Raw genomic sequence first — 22,234 nt, 5'->3', positions numbered from 1 at the left:
ACCCGCTGAGTCTTCATGTGCCTCGAGAAAACCCCCCAAAATCACCCACCAAGGAGCATTGAAAGACATAGCCGTGTTAGTCTGCAGAATCAGTATCTGGAGAGATCTGCTAGCACCTTTGAGACTCACTGAACAAAGGAGTTGGCAACATGAGCTTTGGTAGACTTGAGCCTCCTTCCTCAGAAGCATTTGGTGGAGGGAAAAACCTAGGGACAGACCTATATATATTTATATATATGCTATTAGTGTGCAAGAACATCAATTCGAATTCAGAATCCTTTGTGCATGGAAATGAAGGGGCAAGTCCAGTTTTAAGGATGGTCCTTGGTGGACAAAAATAGTGGATGCTATGGCCTGAAGGAGAAGAGAATGGAGGAGCGCCGGAAAGAGAGAGGGATGGGACTGTCAGCCAGTATATAATATAATATATAATGTAATATATAATATTTGAGCAAGGTCAACGTAAAAACCACCCGGCTGCAGCCAAAAACATATCTACACAGCAGAGTATAAAAGCAAAAAAAGCCCCAGCTATTGGCATTGGCAGCGCATGGCCACTTTTCAGACTTAAAAGAGATAAATCATAGGCAGTTGATTTCATCCAAAGTTCCTGGAGGCTTTTATCTTCAGTTATAAAATGTATTCAGTATAATATAAATTTAAAGCATACACACAAACACACATATTATATATACACCTCTCTGACTTTTAATCGACTTTAAAGTCTGCTTCGCAGCCACAAAGAGCCAACTGAAAATTCCAGCGGTCAACTGCCAATGGTCAACGGTCAACTCTGTCAATCAAAATATTTTTTTCATGTTGTGTGTTTATTTATCCTTAAACTTTATTATAGGAATATTTTTTAAAAAACCATATGTATCAAAGAAGACAAAAATTAATAGCTACAAACATTGTTAAGTCTCTATTAAACCCCCACAAATTCAAATTGTTCCATAAGTGTCCAGAAATCAATGTCATGCACATAGATAATTTTTATATTATAAGATACAAGAAAAGGATGGACCTTGGTTAAAAGAGGCTGAACTCTTGTACTACAAAACCCTTCAAGAAAATGCTATGACCATCCGCAGCAATAGGAAAGAATGTCAGAATTACCAATTGCAGTGATCCATGTTGCAAAAATCTCCAGCCCATGGGCCACTTTTAGCCTCCGGCCGCCCTTGTTCCCTGTGTCCTTGCCAAATTTAGACCCCTTTTCCTATGTGAAACCCTTCTTTGGGAGACAGTGCCCTGGCAATGTGTTATGAACTATGAATACTATTTATTAATACTAGTATAATAAAGAGCCAGCTGCCATTCAGAAGATTTGGAGAAACACTTTAGTTGCACAACTTCTTGGGCACATTTGCAGAAATTCCAGCCCAGGGTCCACTTCTTGCCTCCGTCGGGCCTTGTTCCCCCTGTCCTTGCCGAATTCAATCCCCGCTTTCTTCCTTCTCCTGTGTGACCAGGTCCTTTTCCCTTTTGCAGCCATCTGGGTGCCAGTGCTGTCCATCCATCCAAAGCGGAGCCCTCCATGCCCTGGCAACCTGTTTTGCGCCGTCAATGCTGCCCTCAGCCTGGGCTTCCTCAATGCCCCCCATTCATCCATTGCTTTGGCCCAGGGAAGGGGTCACTTTGTGGCACGCCTGCTATTTTCCTTCTTGCCAGCCGCTTGCGTGGCCCAAAGACATGTCTCCTCTGGCGTCAACAGAAGGGCCTGTGTTTCGCCCCCATCTTTGCCGTTTTGGGGCCTCCTTCAGTTTGGTGCCTGGAAAGTATTTCCTGCCCCTGGAGTCCGCCTTTTCCAGATGAGGAAAGGAGAGGGAAAGCCTTATGGAGGAGGAGGATTTCAAGGAGGAGGACAGATATTGGACTTTTTTCCCCCTTGGAAAGGAAGCAAAGTGGTCTGCGCTTTATTTTGGGGGGGGTTATGTGTGTGAAGCCTCAAGGGAACATTGACTTGGCATCTCACTGTCCTTCTTCCTCTCCAGCAAAAGGTATTCAGAAACTATAGAATATAACTAAGAAACTTTTGACCATTGCAAAAGGGAGGTTTTACAGAGATGGTGCTGGATGGGTCTTGGATGGATGGGTAACCATCGTTTCTTGGTTTCAGGGGCTAAACCTGGGAATAATGGGGGAGAGGGAGGGTGTCTTTCCTGTTTGGCGGCTGCTTTCCATTTGGCAGGTGGCTAAACACAGCTGCAGAGAGGCCCCTGAGGATGAAAGCCTCCTTGGGGTGTGCTTGTGTGGGTGGGTGTTTGTGTGTGTTTGTGTGTCAGGAAGCCTGGGAGAGAGCCACACATGAAGGAGGAGCCCGGTCTGGCTTCCCTGGACAAGATGACTCCTCTGCCTTGGAATTCATGCTTCACAGTTGGGATTCATCGCAGGGTGTGCAACGCAAAGGGGTGCTCTGGTCTTTCCAGCCCTGAAGCGAACAGTGTTCAGTTTGGAATTGGACAGATCCTCATGAGAGAGATATGGCGTTGCATTTAAACATAAGGGATTTAATCTGTAGTGGATGGCTCTGCTAACATACCCTCCAATGGTCCAGGTTAACCCTCTGCCGTCCCACTTTCTCAACTGCTTTTACAATGTCCCTGTTTCTCTCTCCTTCTCCCACTTTCCCCCTTTGTCCTTGCCTTCTTCTAAGAGAGGCTGAGAGAATGCAACCTGTCCAAGGACAATCCATGGGTTTTCATGGCCAAGTGGGGATTTGAACCCTGGTCTCCTGGAAGAGTCTTAGTCCAGCACTAAAACCACTGCACCAAACTGTCTCCTCAGAGGATTTGTCCATCGCGGGTTAGCTTTGGCTATTCTCTGAGGCTGAGAAAATGTGGCCTTCCCAAGGGTCACCCCATGGGTTTTCATGGCCGTGTGGGGCTTTGACCCCTGGTCTCCCAGAAGACTCTTAGTCCAGCACTGGAGCCACATCAGAAGGTTTGTGCATTGCAGGTGTGCAGTGGCCATCTTCTGATGGCAAGAGCCTATCCCAAGAGGGGGGTCTCCATGGCTGAAGCCTGCTAGCCCAGCACTCAGTCCATTGCAAGATTTGTTCAGGGTGGGTTTGCCATGGCTGTCCTCTGAAGCCGATGAACCCTGGCCCCTGGAGTGCTGCAATGCTAGCCCAGCACTCAGTCTATTGCATCGGTCCCTCCTGTGCTCTTTGCAAAAGCCTTTGCTTTAATGCACTGCATTCTTAAACAGAAGTGTGCCAAGAGCAGTTGCATGATGCACGGCCGAGAGAGCCAGGAGGCGGAGAGAGCGCACAGCTGCCGGGAAGCGGTTTTTCCCCTTGAAGTGGCCCAGCATTGGCTGCAAGGAGCAAGAGGAAGAGGAGGAGGAGTAGGAGGCCACCCTCCCAGGATCCCAGTGTGGCCACCTGTGACTTCCCCTGACAACGGCCGAGGAGAAGGAGCCACCGCTGCTCCCTCCACAGCTGGCAAGGAACCATCCCTTGGGTGCCCATGGCTTTACCCTCCTGCAAAAGAGAAGAAGGGAAGTTTGCAGGCTGCTCCCAACCCGGCCATGCTTCCTCCTCTTAGCCCCGGCACACTTTCCTCATGAGCCTCAAGGTAAACGCATGGCAGATCTCTCTCTCTGGAAACTGCACTTTGCTCTTGCTTTGCCTTTCGCCCTTCTTCGCATTCTTCGCTCTGCCTTTGCACAAGAGAGGCATGACTTCGAAGAAGGCAAAGGAGCGCATGACACTCACATGATGATCATGGTCTGACAGCCCTGTTTTCCTTCCCTGGATGCTTGTATTTGCCTCCAAATATGAGGGAAAGGTGGTGTTTGGGTCAGGTTAGATGCTTTTATTTCTATTTCCTTCCGAAAGGATATAACCTGCATTATTATTCTTCATATCTCTGGGTGCATTGGAAGGGAGAAGGGCTTCTTCGTTGGGGCAGATGTTCTGCAACCTTCATAAACCTTCTAAGAAAATGCATTTCATGGTTGTAACTCTTGGGTGGTGTGTCTGTGTGTCCTTTCCCCACATTTTGTTGGCTCTGGTGTCATTATAAAGGCTGAGGGATTTGTCTGAGATGGGGAAGAGAGAGCAATGGGAGGAACCAGCCTTCTTGCAAGCCTCCTTCAGGTTGCTTCCAGATGGAGAAAATAGTCCAGATAGAATCTGGGTCGAACCTTGGTTCTTCAGACGCATTTTGCTGCAAGATGTAGGATGTTTGAGGAAAAGGTAGGGCATTACGAAATAAGAGCTGGAAGCACTTATACAAATATAAATCCATGCTTCTTGGTCCTGCTTGAATGGAGGGCATTTTGGAATTCATTGACAGTAGGCAGAAATGTAAGGCATGTCCTGGAAAAGGAGGATCTCTGGTCTCTTTGCCTTTTATCCCACGTTCACACATTTGTGCATGGCTGCATTTTAATGCTGTTGCATAGGATAATGGAATCCTAGAACTGGAAGGGTCTCCCAAAGGGCATCAATGCCAACCCCTTGAATGTGCAAGATCTCCGGCTGGAACATCCCCAGAAACAGGGAGCAGTCCAGCCTCTTTCTAAAGATGTCCAGAGAAGAAGACCCCAAGACTTCTCTGGGTCATTGGCGCCAATGCTGAACCACTCTTACCCTCAAATGTTCAATTGCAATCTTCCCTCCTATAACTATAACTATAAGTAAGACCTGGTCTTACTTTCTGCTCCCTCTTCTCTGTGATATAGATATTTATTAGGGTCACAGACCACCATAAGGACAACCGAAAGCAGCATACAAATGCAATATACAATTTAAAAACCCATAAAAGAAGTTTTAAAATGCTTCTAAATGTTCCTTTAAAAACCACAGGTAGAGACACACATCCTCTCTGGAGGTATTTGAAGCGTTGGGAGCTCCGTCTCCTTTCGGCCAAGCTGACCATGTCCAGCTCTTTCCAGCGCTTTCCATCCCTTGGCTATTAATCATTGATTGTTCTGCAAGTCTTGTGATACGTATTAGTGGCAAGGAGAGAACACAACTCCAATGACAACAGTGTAAATACTATGAGTTTGGCTGTTGGTTTTTGGTTTTGCAAATCTTCCAGGTTTCCATTTGGCTTCCTGGGGGGTCGGAGTAAAGCCCCCGCAAAGCCTTTTCCACCGACTGGGTGGTCCGCAAGGGCAGCCTGGGATCTTGCAACCCAGGCCAGCTGGAACAGCAAAAATGGAGGACCCTCCTTTTTCAAATGCACTTATTACTCCATCATTTATTAAGGCGTTTCTCAGTGGCACACCAGCCTTATGCGTTTTAACAATAGCTTTTGGGCACGTTTTAAAACTCGTATCCCTCTTGTCTATTTAACTATACTTGTTTCAGTTTTACTAAGCCTGCCTGAGCCCCAGTTTTGGTGAAAAGGCAAGGTATAAGTCAATAAAATAATGGTTGGGATGATGATATTCGTTCATTCATTCATTCATTCATTCATTCATTCATACACTCGTCCATTTAATATCCCATCTTTCTGTCAGTGTGGGCAAGGCAAAAACAAGACACAAATCTGGTGATTTAAATCAGTGGAGACACAACCAAAGAAGCTGATATATCCAATGGCCATTCATTTCGTAAAATATGAAATTAATTACTAATGAAGAGAAGGACGAGAATAATAGTGGCCGCCAATAAATAATAACTATAAGAAGGAGGAGGAGGAGAAGGCAACCTACAGTAGTAGTAGTAGTAATAATAATAATAATACTAATAAAGCAACCTACTATGAAGATGATGATGATGATGATGATGATAGGGCAACCAACAATAACAACAACAATGATAATAATAGTGAAATCCTACAATACTAATAAGGCAACCTACGATGATGATTGTGGTGGTGATAATAATAATAGGGTAACCTACAATGATGGTGATGATGATGCAACCTGCCATAATAATAATAATAATAATAATAATAATAATATAGGGCAACCTACCATGATGATGATGATGATGATAAGGATAATAGGGCATCCTACAATCATCATCATCATTAGTCTAGCTGGAAGTGATTTCTTTAACAGCACTGGTGTTGGGAGGATGGTGAAGGATGGCTTGAGAGACACAAATGCCTGTCACTGGGTTGCAGCAATGTCCTAATCTGAGGCTTAAACCGCTACATCCCACTGGCTCTTTAGCTTTCTTATGTAAGGCTTAACTAGGGTTGTTTCATTCCACATGTTTATACTGTTAGTTTTTAGAAAGACGTTTGCTGAAACGTCTTACTTCGGTGGCATTGCAAAGCAGGGATGGGCAAACGCAGTTCCACCTCAGGGCCAAAGACCATTTTGCAGACTGTACTTTCTCAGAGACCAAAAGGCTCTGGAGGCCCAAGCCTAGCGCTGGGCCTGCCTCCATTAACCTTTGTGCGCAGACAGCCCTGGGACGTTTTCTGGCAACCCAGAGGCTGCCTTTGAGTGAAGGCGCATTCCGATCAAGCCAGGGGTCCCTCTCTTCCGCTGGCCCCTCCATGCCTTGTTAATCATTGAGCCACAATGACCGCTTTGTGCTGCGTCTCCCTCAAAGTCACCTCCGATCATTATATTAATGTCTGCCAGCCCTTGGGACTCCCAGGTTTAAAGAGACAACCGCCTTCTGTTTTGGATCTTGGATTTCCCTGCATTGCATTCAGGCTGGACACTCATTTTGTTCGGGAGAAAGACTCGGTTGAAGCACTGCAGATTTTGCGCCACTCCAGAACGGTGGCTCCAGGTCACACAATGGTGCACCTAGAACCAGCTGTAAGAGCAAAAGTTGGAAGATATGGGAATCAAGGAATCCTAGAGACCCCAAAGGCCATCCATGCCAGCCCTATTGTGCTCTGCAGGAAGGCACCATCCAAGCATCCCCTGTGACACATGGCCATCCTTGTGGGTGAAAAGCACATGGAAAGTGAATCTAGGGAGCTTAGGGGATTCCCTTCTCTGCATCCTTTCGGGGAAAGGATGGGACCTTTCTAGACAACATCAAACGTTTCTGCATTTTCAGTCCCAGGAAGAAGTGAAACTGAGAGTCATGGGATGAGAATTAATGCACCGTGGAAAGAAACGCATTTCTTCCTGCGCAGAGTTCTTCCTCTTTAAAGAAATGTTCTGTGTAGCCCCCAAGTTTGCGCTCCACTTGCAATGGCAGAGATACGAAACTGTTCCAGATGCAATGGCAGATATATTCAGGGACGGCCCTAGGACTGTGAGCTTCCCCAAAGGGCAGCCATACTCCTTTTCCTCCTCTTCTTGCCTCTTAACCCCGGGCCCAAATCCTAGAGGCCTAAATACTTGGAAGCTAAGTGGGTTAGTCCTAGTTAATACTTGGATGGGAGGCCACCAAGGATTACCAGGTGTTGTAGGCTCTATTTCAGAGGAAGGGACTGGGAAAACCACCTCTGAGGATGCCTTGACTAAGAAAACCCTACAAAATCCATGGGGTCTCCATAAGTCAAGAAGTGGCTTGAAGGCACATATAGAAACACAGAGGATGGTCCTGGACTGGCAGCTTTAGTTGCTGGGGTTGCAAAATCAATGGGAAAATGGCTTTTAAGGGCATGCCTTCCCTTTCCCTGCCCTCCAACGGTCCCTTGCTGCCGCTGCCGTGTCAGACGCCGGTTGGTTGGCAGAGGGTCAGAAGAGGTCCACCTCTTTGTTTTCTCCAGATGACAAGCGATTCTGCTTTCCTGCTTATTTTGTGCATCGCAGGAGCTCAGATACGAATCTGTAGCTAATCTCCGGATATGAACGGAGGAACCTTTGAGTTTAGCCTGGAGCAGATCCAGCTTGCAGCCGCGCTCATTCATTCGGCTCCATGCCCCCCAGTTTTGCATTTTTTTTGGAACGATCCAGGCCTGGTTTATCTTCGCTGCTTCCAGTTAATAAGTGACACATTATCTTTCCAGCGTGCGCCGGAACATTTATGGAGGGCAAGGCAGCGACTCCCTGTTTTAACGGCCGCTTATCAGGACCTGGGGCCTGTCATCTGGTGCCAGGAGCCGTTCTGGAAAAGCAGAAGGGACATTTCTGAAAGCGCCTTCTTGAAGCCACAGCTTCAAGGGGTGACCTTTCCTAATCCATCCCTCAAACCTCTGAAGGGCACACCCATTTGAAACCCCCCGGCTTTTAGGCTTGGTGCCAGTTTGCAGAAGGAGCCCTTTAACCCCAGTGTGGCATTCTGGGTTCAAATGGCCCTGAGTCTCTGATGTCCATCGGTCATCTCCAGGTGGGGGTTAGGGGGTGCAAATTCTCCACTTTGGGGTGGCTTATCTCCAGGCAAAAAAGAAAGGGGCTGTATGTGAATCTCTAGCTCAGTCAGTAGATTTGCAATTTTCAAGGCTTCATTGGTGTGTTGATGCGACTTGCAAAGACCCTCCAAGGGTGGGTGGGTTTCATGTACTGATAATTAGCTTCCTCCTTTCCTCCCAGTTGTTGTTGTTGCACCAGGGATCACCCTCCATTCTGCTTTGCATCCATGTTCTGGATAGAATCAAGTCATCTATTTTATAAGGTCCTTTTCCTGCCTCCCCAAGTAAGTGAGAGGCAGTAATCTTCTCCGCTCGCCTTGGTCTGGGACCATCACCTTTAGCTAGGATTTCTGATTTCCAACAGAGAAAGCATATCCTCTGTGTGTCTGAATGGTAAACTATGAGCAACTGTGGTTTGTATTTAATCCATAACCCTTAATGGCATCTTCAGGGGCCATCCTTAGGTTTTGGCCTGAAAAACCCAGGGCCTGAGATAGTCCTGTCCTGAAAACCCTGATGGCCATGGCTAGGTCCCATTGGTAGAGTAAACCCATTGAATCGACACAGTTTCTCTATGTGTGATTCACCATTTAACAGTTGATGGGTCTGTTCTGCTTGGGATTCCTCAATAGGGTTTAGGTCAATATATTTACATATATATATATATATATATATATATATATATATATATATATGGTTGCCTATCTACATCAGGAATAACAATTCTGCAAGAACTGGGCTCAAACTCCCATGCTTCTCCTGCCCAGTGTTTCCAATGGCAAGGGATGCTGGGCTTTGCAGGCTATCAGCATGTATGTATGTATGTATGTATGTATGCTCAACTCTTGCAGAATGTGGTACTGAAATTTTTCTTGATAATTTTAAGCAAAAGGAACTTTATTAAAAATAATGATAATTGGAAAAAAGAAGCCCCCAAATGTTGATGGGTGAAAAGACCTGCCATGGTTTTGGAGTATTGGGGGATGAATTAGCCCATTTCTTTGTTCTCAGGCCTAGCAATGGAATCAGGGAAGGTCTCCGTCGTTCACCTTGAGCCTGGTCCTAAGGATGTTTTCTTATTCCCTGCATCTCTCCTGCAAAAGGGGAGATTATAGAGCAAAGCAGGACCTTGTTGGCTGCTCAAAGGTCGATCGGCCATTTTCCAGACATTGCCAAAGGCCACCTTTGGACGCTCTGGGGGACCTCCTCCTCTTTCCATTCCTCTCCGAATTGCTTGCTTCTTTGGATGATGCAGGAATGACCTTTGGTCCCTTTCTGCTGTTCCTCCACAAGCATTCATTCATTCATTCAACCATCCATCCCTCTGTTCCTTTTCTCCTTGCCCTTTCCAAAGGCCAGCAGTTATTATTCCTCTGCAGCTCCAGAGATCTTCTTGGCTTCTGCCGCTTGGGTTGGTTTCCTGACCTTTTGTCCCCAAATCATGGCGTTTCCTCTGGCTCCTTGGACCGACAAAACATGGGAGTGCGAGATGTGTGCATTTGTATTGGTTTCTGCAGCCAGCCTCCCAACGCTGAACAGAAGCAGTTATTCAGGTTAAACCGAATTAATCCCTTTGTGGGTTTAACTGGAAGCCTCTTGCTTCCTTCTTTGGGTTGGAGGTCCAAGATAACAGTTGGCTTGGCTAATTTGCAGTGCTTTATCTGCTTGGCTTTAGCCTTTCGTATTACTTAATCTGTAATTAAGCACTTAATGTGCGATTGTGGTGCAGGGACAGTTTCTGATGATGATGATGATGATGATGATGATGATGATGATGATGATGATGGAAGTGCTGATGAAGATTCATTTGCACCACTGCCTTTCTGACCTTTCGGAAACAAACAGCCTCCCTTGAAGGCCCACTTCTGTGTCAATTACGCCACGAAATGTGAATCTGGGGGGATCAAAATGTCCCCTCGTCCTGGAATACTGCAAATCCCAGCTTGCTTTACCAGGGGCCACATTGGGAAGTGGATGATGGGAGTTTGGTTCTGACGCAAATCTCTTCCTTGATGTAGAAAAAGCAAATAATAAATAAATATTTATGCCAAGTACCCTTTTCTTTTTAAGGATCAGGAGACCTTTGAGCGGAAGGAGGTTGGAAGAAGACTCTGGGCTCCTTTTTTAGCCTTCTTTTGAGTCTCAAGTCATTCAATTAAAATCAAATCTTGGGTCTGGCCATCGGTCCTGAAGATGCACATGAGGAACGCCAAACTCTTAAGTTAAATGAAAGCATAAACTGCCCGTTGTGTTGCTGAGGAAAGAAAGGATAGAGAAAGAGAAAAAAGATTAAAATTCCCTGGAAGGAAAAGGCATCTTGGCTGCGGCTGAAAAGGGCAGCTGGCGGATAAGAGAAACGCAATGTGTTTTCCAAGAAACAGGTGCCCCTTCCAAAAGACCTCTTTCTTTCTTTCTTTCTTTCTTTCTTTCTTTCTTTCTTCCTCTTTCTATGCAACTGTTTCTGTGAAAGAAAGGAACTTCACGTTAGAGTTGCAAACATGTTTTTCCAGCCGTATTCCTTCAGTTATGCTACAGTTATGTGAGTGTGTGTGTGTGTGTGTGTGTGTGTGTGTGTGTATATATATATATATATATATATATATATATATATATATATCGCTTGCCTAGGGTCACCCAATGGATAGCCATGTCTAAACAGGAGTGATTTGAACTGGTATCCTTGGATCCAATTACACTGTAGAAATAAGACAGCTTGACACCACTTTCAGTCCTTTTGTAAGGTCTTGAGTCTTCTCTGCCAAAGAGGGCTGGAGATTCTCCAAACTACAAATCCCAGGATGGATGGAGCCATGACAGTTAAAGTGGTGTCAAACTGCATTATTTCTGCAATGCATTTGCATCCCTTGTCCAACCCTGAAACCTCTGCGTCACTCTTTCTTTCTTTAACTATACTTTTTCTTTTCCTTAATAGTGAAATTGTGACTTGAAAGCTTGGAAGGCAAAAAGCCTGGAGAAACCGATGGCAGAAGAGCACAGTTTTACTATTGTTTCCTAAGCAAAGCCATAAAACATTGCGATTTGTGGAAGTGGAACTTTCTTGCATTGCAACTACAAGCTTAAAACTTCTGTTCCTTGTTGCTTTTGGCTGCTTTTCTGTTTCTTCTTTGCGACTTTTGTAACTGTCTTTTGAAAGGAGAAATTTGTGATATATATATATCACTGTTAATGTTCTGAATTTTCCATTTTTTTATATATGCAAGAAACAATGAATAGTGATTGTTAAACGTAGTTGTGATACAGGAAAAGTCTACCTACATGAACAGCAATGTTAGGGCTTGGTTTAGGAAACATCTTTTGCCTTTGCTGGGATTTGGGTCCAAGGGAGTTAAGGCATCTTGCATCCCAGCTGGACTTGGAAAAGGTTGCCTTCTTCCTCCAAGTCTGTTTATTCCTGGCATTTTCTTTGGGATTTAGGGAGGCACTGCTTTCCTTGAAGGCATTTCCTGTGGGCAAGTTTATATTTGGCTCCGCGATGGAAGCGGAAGAAGGTTGTCGGGTCAGAAAAGGGGGTTTGGAGCAGAGGAAGCCGCTCTGTGTTGACATCACTGCAAAGTCCCACAAAATAAACCTACCTTAATTCTGCAGCCTGGCAGTTTGTACTTCATGCATGGTATAAAGTGTGTTTGTGTTGTGTGTGTGTGTGTCTGTGTGTGTGTACCTGTGATCCCAACCCATACTTTGGGGGCCGTGCTTTCATCCCAGAAGATCCCCAACTCTCCATTAGAACAATAGAAAATCCAGCTGAACAAAATCAGCCCCAAAATGAGTTGCAAAAGATCTCAGGGAACAAGCAGATCTGTGTGAGATGTGGAAAGATTGCCTCTCTTGTGTGTGCATTGTGTCTGTGTGTGTGTGTGACTTTATTTGTGACTTTTTAGTACAGGAAGGAGTGAGTTATGGGTCGTGTGCCATCCAGGCCCATCTTGTCTGAAGGCAGTATTTCATCTCCCAGATGCGGATGGCTTTAAATGGCCTCCATTGTTTCCCTTTCTTGGCTTCCGGCCTGATGCCTTGTAGGACTGGTGAGAGCAGGATCGAAACCAGGGGCTTTGAGGGATGTGAGTCCTTTGGAGGTGGGAAACCTTGGCAATTCGGTCGGGCAAAACGGACAGAGGTGGAATGACTCCAAAATCCCAGTATTTCAGAGGAGAGTAAATTGGACTGCATCTGCAAAGTGGTCTTGGAGCACCTTTGAAACCATGGTCCAAAAACCACTGCAGAAATAATAATAATTATTAAATAATCCAGTTTGAGACCGCTTTAACTGCCCTGGGTTAATGCTAGGGAATTCTGGGAACTGTAGTTTTGGGTCTGACAGAGAGCTCTGGTGCCACCACAGAACTATGATTCCCAGGATTTCCTAGCATTAAGCCGTCTCAAGACGGATTATTTCTGCAGCGTGTTCCGGACCTAAGCGAACAAAAGAACTTGGTTGCATGAGCTTTCCTAGACCTGAACCTACTTCCTCAGGTGGAGCGGAGGGTCCAGAGACTGAGCGATAGAAGAAGGTTGAGTGTGAGAAGGTCCGCAGGAATGCAAAACTTTGCGGGTGTCGAGAAGAAATGACAAGTCCAGTTTCAAGGATGACCATTGGGGAACGAAAGCAGGAGGAAGGACGTTGCCCAGAGCCAAGGAGAGTAGATGACCATAGGAACGAGTATTGGGATGTAGTATGGGAACCAGAGGGGAGATGTGAGGGACTGGTCAAGGGTGTCCTCATGGGGATGAGGGGTTAGATGCTCTTGAAATATGCGCAGTGTGCCAGGAAACCATTGTCTCTATTCGACCCATTGCTGATGGAGTGGAGTCTGTAGATACCTTCCAATTCTGCTATTTCTCTTTCCAGTCTTCCTTTGTGGTTCTTTTGTTCAAAGACCACTGTTTCAAGAGTGGAGGGTTGGGCTAGGACTGCAGGAGACCAGGGTTCAAACCCTCACTTAGCAATGGAAAACCACTGAATGATGTTGGCCACGGCCTCAGAGAGGAAGATCGTGGTGGGAATCCTGAAGAAACGTTTCCAAGAAAACCCTAGGAGATGGTCACCAGAAGTTAGAGTTTGGAATGTATCTGTCAAAGGACCCAGTCTGGTTTTGTGGCTGGACTTGGAGTCTGGAAGAAACCAGGGTTCGAATCCCTGCTCAGACGTGGAAATCTACTTGGAGACCTGAGGCGAGTCCCACTCTCTCAGCCTCAGAGGGAGGCAGCTGTCGTTTTCTGGAAAGAAGAGACTGCACAAAAAGAAATCTGCACAGGGAAATAAACCTGTCTTTTTGGAGGTGCCTGCAAATAATCCCCCTTAATTTGCTTCTTGGAGGCGTATCATTGAAAGCCTGCAGGAATGTGACTCTTCGCCTCTGGAGGTCAAGACATAAGAAGGAGCTCTGCCCCGAAACCTTTGCAGAAAAGGGATTAAGGATTTCCTCCGGAGTCAGATGATCTCCAAGTTATCGTCCGGCGGAGAGGTCAGGTACAACCCTTGGAGCCTACAGAGGAGTAGGATTATTGTTTTAGAAACATCCGCTACTCCAAATGTCAATCCCCATGGGACTTCTTAACCTTTTAGCTGTGCATTTTAATTTATATCCCCATTCGCCTTGTGCAACTGGCCTTGCTCCTATGGCTAAACCCTTCCATTGGAGTCAAGAGTTTGTGCACTTGATAGCGATGGAAATAATGTTCCCCAAATGGCCCAAAAACATGTTTCTTCATTTTCTAAACTCATTTTTTATAGAACGGGTTGCTTCACTTTGGGAAAGGAGACTGTTATTGGCAAGCCTGCCATCCACCATTTTGATACTCGGATTCGTTTCGATGGTATGCATCTTAATATTGAACGTTTTATAGAGGAAAGGAGGCTGCTTGACTGTGTTTCAGTGCAGAGGCAAGCCCAGAACTGGTCAGGAATTTGTGGATGCCAGTAAAATTCCGCCGGCACGACTGTGTTTGCACAACACTGTTTGTGGTATGTTTGGGGTTGTGCAACTCTCTCTTTTGCTGAATGCAGATGGGAAGAAGAGATTTCCCATCGTCTTTGCAGGTGATTTCTGGATTGGAGAGATATGCTCAGCAGTTGCCCCAGGAAAGCAGTGGGTTTCCATCTCTGTTCTGTTGAGTTCAGAGGAGAAGAAATGGGGGCACAGGAGGGTCCCTTGCACAATTTCCACCTCCTTTGGTGACCTTTCCAGGAATGTGCCATTTTAGAATCCACAGCCAATAGTGGTTTCCTGGATGAGCCCAAGATGTATTAAAGTGTTTTGAGGACTCCGTTAAATTAATATGTGGATTTAAAAAATTATTTATTGGACATTTTATTAGACATTTTAATACCACGTAAGCTGGCTTGGATCCCAGCCCTTGGAAATACAAGGTGGAGTACGAAGTAAACGAAGTGCAACGTGGATGTCCAGAAGCTTTCTTGCTCTCTGTTATGCGGCCAGTTGCTATCACATCCTTTATTTTGGTCTGCTCTATATTGTTTAATCAATTAATTCATTGGTAAATTTAAAAAATTGGCCAGAGTCTTGCTGACTGTCTTACATGTGCGATTGTGCATGGACTCCTGTGTGGAAGTAATTTGACATTTATGTCTGACCCGGAACGTCTGCATTCAGTTTACATTTGCAGAAGCAGAGTTGCACTCCTTCCAAGGGTCCTCTGCTGCCCCACTTTTTACAAATGTCCCGGTTTCTCTCTCCTCCTCGCACTTTGTCCTCCATTGATCTCAGTTTCTGCAAAGGGGGTTCAAAGTGCCAAAGTATTTTGCACCCCATTAGCTCAGTGGGGAGAGGAGTGGGCAGAATCCTGGCCTTCCCAGTCGGCTCAGGCAAAAGCAAACTGCTGCAGCTTGTCCGTTCTCCCTCTTTAACAACTTTGGGTGTCTGAACCACATTCCGATGTTGCAAGGCCATGCATGACCCATTTTTCATCAGTGAAATGTTGGAGTATATGGAATTGCACCCTTGAAAGGTAAAGAACATGAAGACCTCAAGAGACGGTTAGGTTCGTATGGGATAATACGGTTCATACGGTAATCCAGACCTGAGTCATGGAGGGCTTTCTAGGCCATAACCAGCTCTCTGAACCCTCCGCTGGTGGAAGTGGTGCAACCAGGGAGTTGCCCAGTCCTCTGTTTCCTCCTTTTTTTCCAAAGGGGAAAATGCTGGCAAACCCTGAGCTGCTCTTATTTCCACAGAGCATGCCGCAAGGAGGGTCCGCCCTGCCATAAAACAACGGCTGCAGCGGCAAAAAATCCTTTGAGGAAGGAGATTGCATAACTTCCCCGGTCTAAAATTAAATGGATGCTTTCATGACTGAATGGCTGTGGATTTTCTTTGGAGGCTGATCAGTAGCCCCTACTAGCTTTGCTTGCCTCTCCTGAGCAATTTGTCCCTGTTACTGTAGCCCAAACCTTGGTCCTCCGGGTGTTTTGTGCTTCAGCTCCCAGAATGCCCTGCCAGCTTGGTCAATAGGAATTCTGGGAGCTAAAGTCCCAAACATCTGGAGGACTAAAGTTTGGGGACCACTGCTCTGCCCCTTTGCTTTGGTGGTTTGCAGCTTCCCTGCTTGCAAGAGGTCCTCCTGCCTTTCCCTTGAGGAGGCCCAAATGTGCCCCAAATGGAGCAGCTGGGTTCATGGGGGGCTGGGTGGGGGCAAGGCAGTCCTGGTCAAAATCAAGAGGATTAGCAAGATGTTTTAAGCTGCTTGTGGGTCTTTTCTGCTAAGCCTTTTCCAGCTGCTCTGGAGAAGCAACAAGTGCCTCTTTTGTGGAAAACGGTCACCAGGCCAGCAGCTGAAGAGGGTCCTTGTTCCCAGGCCCCTTTTTGGGGGGCAAGACACGGTCTCTCCATTCCAAGAAGGGCAGCTGCAGAGAGCGAAGGATGGATGGATGGAGGGATGGATGGATGGATGGAGGTTGGTGTGTGCTGGGGTTTGGGGGGAAAAGCACCACCCGACTCCAACGGAGAGGGTCCTATTCCTCCAAAGGGGATGGATATCAAAAGCCATGAGTTTTGCCCTCCATCTGGACCCGACCCATGTGTAGCCAGACTGAGCATGCACAGGAACACTGTGCATGCTCTGAGGCTGGAGGGCACACAACCCAAAGAATCAAGATTGGTAAACTGTAATGTATACTGGATATAGCGAAGTTACAGCGCAATATTGTCATGTTCTCGGTTGCCTGATTTGTTTTTGGAGTGTATTGTTTATTGTTATTTTTGTTGGATTGGTATGAAATGAAATAGTAGCAAAACTGTCATCATCTTCTGTGAAAAAGCGGAATATAAATAAATTATATTATTATTATTAGTAGTAGTAGTAGTAATAGGAGCCAGTGTGGCGTAGGGTTTGAATCCCAGGTCGGCTATGGAAACCCACTGGGTGACCTTGGACACGACACTCTCTCTCAGCCTCAGAGATTGCTAGAAAGATGCTCTCTTAGGTAAGAAGCATAGCGTTGCTTTTTAGTTTGTGATGTTTCTCACATTCACAGGGGTCCTTTGCCCTTAACTGGGCTGGATAGGCCAAGCGTTAGACTCCGTCAAGAGCAGTTCCCTGAGTCCTGGTTTAATGCAGAAGCGCCCAGGTTCCCATTGCGGCCAGTTCTGCCTTGCTCCCTGCTGCCCCAAATGCCTCTTCATTCAGGGCAATCATGGCCCGCTTTCTCACCTCCTTTCCTGTCCTGCTGCTCCTGCAAACAGAGGCGGTCTGTCAGTGTTGCCGGAAGCCGCATCGTGTGATAGATGGGCAGATACCAAAGATATTGCATAACCGGGAACGCTGGAGAACATCAACGCTTGGGGCCTTTGCATGCCAGCTTGGCTGACTCCTTCACTCATTTCCTCCTCCTCTTTAAATATATGCATTTATTACAGTGACACACAATAAAAAAACCTCTGCCCGGTTATCAAACAAGCAACTGAAAGACTCTCCCAGGCTATATATTAGAAGAAAACTCTTCTCTATACAAGACTCATATCCTCAACATTCTTCCCATTGCTCCATAAAAAAAACCCTTATATATAAAAGTTAGTTGTTAAGGCGTTGGATCGCTCCATAAATTTGCATGAGAAGTTGGCATGCTAGATCCATCTGTTGTGCTATTTGGTGGTCAAATGGCCCTTTTGCAGGGGTCGCCTAAGACCATTGGAAAAGACATGTTTCCAGTGGTCTTAGGAATAATTTTATGGTTGGGGGTCACCACAACGCGAGGAACTGTATTAAAGGGTCACAGCATTAGGAAGGTTGAGAACCACTGCCCTGGAGAAGTTCTCCATAAGTCAAGAGCCAACTTGAAGAGAGGAGCCGGCTTGCTGTCGTTGTTGGATAAGGGTCCTAGGAAACCAGGGTCCAGGTCCCTCCTCAGATGGGCAAGTCCCACTCTCTTGGCCAAAGAGTGTGAGTTGTCCAGGGTTGTCTCCAGAGTTGCAGTCCAGCGCTTAGGCCACAAAGCCACACTGGCTGTCCTTGCCTCCATGCCCTGAACACAACCCCAAGGCCAGGGGCTCTGGGTGCGAGTGCCTGACAGACGCCGCATGACTTGGATGCAGATAATCCAATAACGGAGGTCCGCTGGCTGCTCTCCATCAGGAGCGGCACAGACAGTCCCTGCCTGTCGGCCCAGAAATGTCGCCCGAGGCCAATGGCTGCCTCCTGCATCCTGTTTTGTAATATCCCTCGCATTCCTGCCAAGGAGGCTTCTATGTTCAAAAATGATTGCTCTTTTGTCCTTTTGCAAAGGAGGGGAAGGGGGGAAACAACCCTCTGGCATCCTCTGAAACCAGGCTTTTTCTGCCCTTTCTGGCTGAGATGGAAAGGAATCCAACAGCAATGGACCAAGGCTGAGGCATCTCTGGTGGGTTTCCTCCTTTCCATTCCTTCCTCCTCAGTCCAATATATATATATACATATATATATATTCCTCATAGGGATTACTGTATTTTGTCATTCAGATTACAAGAGCAAAGATCCCACCTAAATGTCAGGAAGGGAATCTTGGCTGTAAGAGCTGTTTGAAAATAAGACAGACGTCCTCCAAGGGAGGTGGACTCTCCTTCTGTGGAGGTTTTTAAATGGAGGTTGGATGGCTGTCTTTTGGGGGTGCTTTAGCTGTATGTTGCTTCATTGCAGAAAGGGCTTGGACTGGATGGCCCTTGGGTTCCCTTCCAGAGCTAAGAGTCCGGCTCTTCGGAGCATCCTTCAAGGCACCTCTGGCGCCACCGGAGCCAAAGCAACCAGAAAACCTGGCCCAGGAGCAACATGTGGAAAGCTTGCTTTTTCCCCTGTGGAGAATTGGGCCGGACTCCAAGAGAGAGGAGGGTGAGGATGGGACCCAAAATAGCCAGAGCCAACCCCACCCTTCGGCTTTGGCCCTCCTTCCACTTCCAGTTGACTTCCTAGGTTGGGTCTCCTGTGTTTGTTTTGTTTTTCTGAAGGCCTTCCTGTTTAGTGTTGAGTTTTTAAGGTGGACTCGGGTGGCATTTACATAACCTTGGAATAAGATATCTTACTGAAAGCAGAGCAGTTACAAATGCATAATTCCAGGTCATTTGTCTTTGGCTGCAATGCTGAATGCCAGCCATTTCCCCCCCTGAACTGCAAGACTGATTCGAGCAGAGTATACAATAACACATGGTTGTTTAAGGGGTGAACTCTGCAGTGTAGGAGGGAAGGATAAAGGCAAGGGTACCCCTGAGCCATCGCAGAGTGCGTCTGTAGAACGGTTCAAAGCTCAAAGCACTAATATATGTGTAAATTCATGCTCCAGATGGAGGACATTTTGAAATTCCTCCTGGACAGAAAGTGGAAATGTAGGAAATGGACTGGTAAAGGAGGCGGTTTGTGGGGCAATTTGCTTACACTTTGTAAACCGCTTCTAAGCCATATAGAAATGTATTTGCTATTGGTATTGCTAAGAGAGAATGCGTCTAGGTCTTACTCTATGGGTTCTCTTTTGACCGTTGGTACCTTTCAACTGCTGCCTGATAAACAGAGTTTGGAAAAGTTGCTCTTTGGGACCACGGTTCCCAGGGTCCCCCGGCCATAAGGGCCAGTTGCCTGGAAGATCCCTGGGAAGAACGGGTGCCGCCTTTGTTTCTTTGGATGCTCCCAGCGTTGCTCCTCTCGCCGCGATGCTGTTATTCCTTTGCATTGCAGATGCATGAGATCATGCTTGGACCATGCGTTTGAGCCTTCCTGTCTTGTGTGGGTGGAAACTTCATGCCGAGTCCTCGGTCCTTGGAGCTGGAGCTCAGATGCCTGGCAGGGACCCAGATCGGGGCAGTTGTGTCAACAGATGCGCTTTGCGATTGTGTACACAGGATGGGGACGGAGGCGGAGGCGGCGGTCATCCAAACCGTTTCCAAGATGCGTTCGGAGATGTCATTCGGATTATGCCCCACCCAAGACAAACTCACAGAGAAGTTTTAGTTGCTAAAGATGTTGCTAAACATAGATGTCAATAAATACAAATCCGTTTCAGTGCAGACTGAATTATAGATAACAATAGTGATAAAAATTAGCCATGGCTATGATAAGGAAAGATAAGCCATGATACATTGTTGTTAAGCATATTATTGGGGATTCAGAGGTTCAGAGGAGCGTACATCGTTTTAGTTCCACAAGTGATGCAAATATTTTTTAAAGAGGAGTTTGAACAGATCTTTAAAAAATGGTTATAAGTTATTTATTTAATGTTTTTAATAAAGATGGGAAGAAACCGCCTCGGTTTCTCCAGCTTCTGATGGAAAGGACCAGAGTCAGGGGAAGAACTCAACCATTGGAGCCAAGGCAGGAGGCAGCGCAGTTGGATGGTTGTCTTCATGTGCAAAAATCTCCAATTCAGAAGCAGTCTGGAGTTTCTCTCTTTGGTGCCTGAGTCCACTTCTGGGCTTCTTCCTTTCTGCAGGAGAGGGAAGAGGTTATTGTGTTACCTTCCTCTTCCATCGACATCCTCGTTCCCCGTTTTCTTTGTCTCACAGGCCTCCCCCTTCCAGCAAGAAGGCCCCGCAGAGACAGCCAGGAGTCTGGTTTCCATGCGCTTTTGGTGGCTGTTTCCTGTTGTGGGAATGAGCTTCCCTTGCTTTTCAGAAATGCTTTGCAGCTGTTGCTTCTTCAGAGTGGGACCTCAGGGCAGTTTGCTCTTTTGCTGTGTTGCAGGACAGGAAAGTAGCAGGGATTTTGGAAGGACTAACTATAGATATAGATATGTGCACATATCTTGACTGTTGACCAAGCTGGCTGGGGCTTATGGGAGCTGGAGTCCAAAACACTTGAGAGGACCAAATTTTGGGGATCTCTTCTCCAGAGGACAGAGCACAGACCAGTGTGTTCAAATGACAAGGAAAGAGGTTCCATCTAAACGTTAGGGAGAAGTTCTTGATGGTAAGAGCCATCCAGCAGTGCTTCTCAGGCTATTTGATGTGCAGGATTTCCCCCTTAATATGCCAGAGGGACAGATTCCCCAGTGGTCACTGTTGGCTACAACTACTTCTTTCTTTCTTGGAAACTGTCTGCAGACCAGCTGCTGATGGTTCACGGACCATCCCTGGTCGCTTGGAGCATCCCTGATAATAGACAACCTCACAAAGTATTGGCTCTCCTTTGCTGGAGGTTTTGGGATAAAGCTGGAGGGTCATCTCATAGGGATGCTTTAGCAGTGGATTCCTGCGTTGGAATTGGGGTTGGACTAGGTGGCTTTTGGGGGATCCCTTCCGGCCCTAAGATTTGCCTGTACTTGCACTTGGAGATGGAAAGAACAAACCAAGGGTCCCTAACCTTCAATGTACAGAAGCTAGTTGGTTTTGTTCCCTCCTCTTTTACGTCTTGTTCCCAAATGTTCTTCTATTAACTCATTCTGTGCCACTCTCCTTGATATGCCAGACTCTTTGGTTCTGTTTTCCTTTCTTTAAACAAAAGAAAGCATTTGTTGTCTCTCCTACAACCACAACAACAAGTAAGTTGCACCAATGATTATTACATGTAATTGTGCAAATAAGATTATTTTGGAAATGCATTGTCGCTGGAATCCCAAAAGTAAAAAGATGCGTGTTAATGCTTCTTTGTGACCTCTTTTATGGCAGGTTTTGTGCAACATATGTGAAATTGTTAGGTGTAATTATGCAATTTTCCCAGGATATGCATGGGATAAACTCCTGATAAACTCCTTCGATTGCTTGCATCTCCTGGACTAGGAGGTTGCATCAAATGGCTACCACAATGGAGGTGGCTTGGCTCCACAATCTCAGCTTACTATTCAATGCTTCCTTTTTCCATAATCCTCTGAAGTCTGTTCCTAAAGTGGGGCCGAAAAATAGTCTGGAAAAAGGGTCGCATCAGCACCGATTCTTGTGGCAACCTCCATCCACAGCATTCTTTTAAAATCCAAAATTATGCAGCCAGATTTGTAGAAATGCCTCCCTGGTTTGGACGAGGGTTTTCCCTTGGCAGGGAGTCCTGGCGTAAGAGTAGCCACAGAAGGGAATTTCCTTTATGCTATAAATATGCTTCTTTTTTTGGTTAAAGGGATGAAATCTGGACTGAAATATCGCAAAAACAAAACAACCCTCTATGAATTGCTCTGCTTTCTGGAGTTTTGCTTTGCGGCTATGATCTGGGAAGGCATTGCTCCATGGAAAAATCACACAGGGAACAGACTTCCAATGTGTGTCCACAATAGAAAGAGATGTATGATCCCAATTTAACTACCGTGGCTTCGCCCTGTGGGACCCCTAGTTTGGTGAAGGTTCCCAATTGGAAAGGTCCTACAAACCAGGAGAGTGGACTGGATTCCTCTAGCAAAGAAGGTTGTACTCTCTCGGCTTGGACAGGATTGCTTGGACATCTTTTTGATGCCAATTCTTTCAAGAGGTGCATATATATATATATATATATATATATATATATTGAACCACTTGTCTTGCCTGAAAATGCTGTGTGTACATGTGTGTGTGTGTAGCACCATGGAGGGCTGGGGAACAAAAACAAAGCCT

The 22,234-nt window shown here is 46.1% G+C and overlaps 1 protein-coding gene across 3 annotated transcripts in view; it reads left to right on the top strand.

Moving 5' to 3' along the window:
* STARD8 (StAR related lipid transfer domain containing 8) overlaps positions 1-22,234 on the top strand; it is a 46,871-nt gene that overhangs the window by 9,691 nt on the left and 14,946 nt on the right. Inside the window, exon 1 of one of the 3 annotated variants that reach the window (XM_089536377.1) lies at positions 3,408-3,578. The exons of 1 other annotated variant lie outside the window; for it this stretch is intronic. The gene's annotated coding sequence lies outside the window, so the exon portion shown is untranslated. Of the gene's footprint in view, positions 1-3,407; positions 3,579-21,139; positions 21,199-22,234 lie in introns of those variants that run through there. One more of the 3 variants, XM_089536380.1, reaches the window with a different exon arrangement.

This window comes from Sceloporus occidentalis, unplaced genomic scaffold, assembly GCF_023333645.1.
Source record: "Sceloporus occidentalis isolate IW3139 unplaced genomic scaffold, rSceOcc1.0.p SCAF_8, whole genome shotgun sequence".
In the NCBI taxonomy this organism is placed as follows: Eukaryota; Metazoa; Chordata; class Lepidosauria; order Squamata; family Phrynosomatidae; genus Sceloporus; species Sceloporus occidentalis.
The sequence above is the reverse complement of the archived record's forward strand: the minus strand, read 5'-3'. Positions and strand labels throughout refer to the sequence as shown.